Source organism: Bubalus kerabau, chromosome 2, assembly GCF_029407905.1.
Source record: "Bubalus kerabau isolate K-KA32 ecotype Philippines breed swamp buffalo chromosome 2, PCC_UOA_SB_1v2, whole genome shotgun sequence".
NCBI lineage: Eukaryota > Metazoa > Chordata > Mammalia > Artiodactyla > Bovidae > Bubalus > Bubalus kerabau.
Genome location: NC_073625.1, coordinates 27,481,295 through 27,484,984, shown reverse-complemented (window position 1 = coordinate 27,484,984; position 3,690 = coordinate 27,481,295).

Here is a 3,690-nt window from a genome sequence, read left to right as displayed (position 1 = left end):
TAATAAAGTAATAAACTGAGAACAGGTACAAAGTCATTGGTCTTACTCTTATCCAATGTAGCAATTTCTGTGAAATGAATGATTCAACTGCTGTTGCTCTTTGTGTTGTTAAAAATTGCTTTTGGAGATGTTATTCTTACAAATGAGTCTTTATTTTTTTGTTTTTTTTTTTAAATTTTATTTTATCTTTAAACCTCAAACACTGTATTAGTTTTGCCAAACATCAAAACGAATCCGCCACAGGTTTTTAGGAGATGTAGCAATATTTTCTTAATTGTAAACTGCAGAATAATATGGAAGTTGATATTTCAGTATTCTTTCTATATGCATTAAGATTAATGAATCCTTAGGTATAGTGTTTTAGTCTAATTTTTATTTGTTTCTATAGCTACAATCAATATTTAGCTCTTCATGAATTATTCTCATTTGATTAAAAAAAAAAAAAAACTAGGCAACTTCAGTGCTAACTAATACATAATAGCAAACTTCTTAGATTATTGCCCCTAACCCTTACTTTATAAATGCTCAAAATTGTGGTCCTCCAAAAGTTTTTATTAACTTTCTCTATTCTCTTTTCAATAGCTGGTTTTACAGAATAAAGCATTGCTTTGGTACTGCTGCTGCTGCTGCTAAGTTGCTTCAGTCGTGTCCGATTCTGTGCGGCCCCATAGACGGCAGCCCACCAGGCTCCCCCGTCCCTGGGATTCTCCAGGCAAGAACACTGGAGTGGGTTGCCATTTCTTTCTCCAATGCGTGAAAGTGAAAGTGAAAGTGAAGTCGTGTCTGACTCTTCAGGACCCCATGGACTGCAGCCTACCAGGCTCCTCCATCCATGGAATTTTCCAAGAGTTCTGGAGTGGGGTGCCATTGCCTTCTCCTGCTTTGATACTGCTGCTGCTGCTGCTAAGTCGCTTCAGTCGTGTCCGACTCTGTGCGACCCCATGGACGGCCTCCTACCAGGCTCCCCCGTCCATGGGATTCTACAGGCAAGAACACTGGAGTGGGTTGCCATTTCCTTCTCCAATGCATGAGAGTGAAAAGTGAAAGTGAAATCGCTCAGTAGTGTCCAACTCTTAGCGACCCCATGGACTGCAGCCCACCAGGCTCCTCTGTCCATGGGATTTTCCAGGCAAGAGTACTGGAGTGGGATGCCATTGCCTTAAGACTATGTGATTGTTAGATTTTACTGAAATGGATAAAAACTAGCAACAATTTATTTATATGTGAAATAAAATGTAATGATTAATTAAGAAAGTTAAAATTTAACATGAAAGTTAAAATTTATATGCAGTTTTAAAATTATTGTATTGTTCAAATGACAACATGACTTTATTTGTAATGAGTATACTATAATAAAAATGCCAGTTAAATATAATTTCAGAGTTTTTCTTTATAAAATAATAATTTTTATGAGGAAAGGGATTCCTTTAGACTTAAAAGGAAAGATGCATTGTTATCTTTAAAAATACTACATTGAAAATATTGTAAACATAAGGAAAACCACATTGGAGTTCTGTTGCTTTTGCAAAATTTCCTTTTTAGTTCCGAGGGATGATGGCATCACATTAGTGTCTTATTAATATTAGCATAAATAAGTACTAGCTTTAAAAAAATACTTGTTCATACTTGTAGTTCAGATAGTCTTATTTTCATTTTTAGATAGTATTTTAGCTTATAGAATTATACTGAAAATTAATTCAGGCAATGTTAATAGTTTGTAAGATCCCAAGGACACATTTACATGCTAACAGTTATAACCATTAATTTTAAATGTATTTTCACCTGAAAATTTTAACTTATCTAAAGCTATTAACTTAAACATACACAGGAAAACCTGCAGTTCAATATAAGAATATACAAAAAGTAATGACCCATCACAAAGGTTTGGAATAGACACATTATTTCTAACTATATCAGAGGATATATCATGTTTAAAAACATGTCTGTGTTTATATAATGTATATCATCTATATCTATCCAACTTATAATTTTTAACTAATTATTAAGCTGTCCATGTCACAGTTTTCTCACTATTAAATGATGATAATGATTCCCATATGTACTTTTGTGCAGAATTAAAACTGAAGCTCCAATACTTTGGCCACCTGATGCGAAGAACCAACTCCTTAGAAAATACCTTGATGCTGGGAAATAGTGAAGGCAGGAGCAGAAGAGGGTAGCAGAGGATGAGATGGTTGGATAGCATCATTGACTCAATGGATATGAATTTGAGCAAACTCAGGGAGATAGTGAAAGACAGGGAAGCCTGGTGTGCTGCAGTCCATGGGGTCTCAAAGAGTTGGATACGACTTAGGGACTGAACAACAACAATTTAGGTATGCCAGGTAAAAGATTTGGAGCAGTGCCATGTATTTAGTGAGCTCTCACTAAAGACTTGCTATTATAGTTATTAGATGCTTAAAGAGTTCTCAAGTAAATACTGAGAGCAGAGTTTCTAAAATCAGCATTATAATTCAGTATCAACATTTTAGCCTTCTTCAAACTGTGCTTCACATGTGCACAAGAAACACGATTTTCTTCGTCCCATCCAATGACTTTCAATAATAAAGGAAACAGCATGGATTATCACACAGGAAAATGCCACAAAATCTTATGAGCGAACATGCTTTGTTGCATTTTCTCAAGTGTACCCAATGAAGGAGAATACGACAGTGTGAAAGACATTTCACGCCTTGTAAACATCTTACAGTGGATTTTACAAGGAAGCCTGTATTTTAAATCAAAGACAGTCATTTCAATCAGTAATCACTCAGTGAGCCATTCTAAACTGAAAAATTATTTTTGTCGAAGGCCCTGGTCTGACTAATGTGAGAATGAAGTAGTCCATGTTTCAAAAAAGGTGTTAACATCATAGTATGAGGAGTGAATCTTTATGGTAATTGTTGCCAATGTTGATAGTAATATCCATCTATATATGCCACATTATGGAAATCACTTATGAGCTATGGAATAAGAGCTTGAGTGTCTTTTTTTCCCCTGAAACTTTTTTTTAAAAAGCTTTTTTGAGATGCAATTTACAGATACAGAATTTATCTAAGTATACAATTCACCCAATTTTAAAGAATTATGCAACTATTACCATAATCTGAGTTTAGAATATCTTCATCATCCCAAAATGAAATCCTTTATCCATTAGCAGTTGTTTTGTAAATCCTGCTCTGCATCTCCTGGGACAATCATATCATTTTTGTCCTTTAATCTGTTAGCATGTTGCATTACATTGATACGTATATAGACTTTAACCAATGTCCCATGACTGGTATAGTCCAATGTGGCCATTATAATCCTTTTCATGTGTTGTTACTCAGATTGCTAGTATTTTGTTGAGTTTTATGTCTATATTGATAAAAGAATATATTTCTATAGTTCTGTTTCCTTGTGATATCTTTATCTAATTATCATTTTAGGGTGATGCTGGTCTTATAATAAGTTGGAAGTGTTCCCTCATCTACATTTTGGTAGGGTTTGTGAATAATTGATATCATTTTTAAGTGTCTGGTAGAATTCACCACTGAGATCATCCGTTCTTGCATTTATTTTTCTGGGATATTCCTAAATTATGAATTCAATCAATTTACTTGTTTGTAGGTCTGTTCAGATTGTCTGTTTTTTTCCTTGACTCAGTTTCAGTAGGTTTCATTTTCCTAGCAGTTTGTCTATTCGTGTATG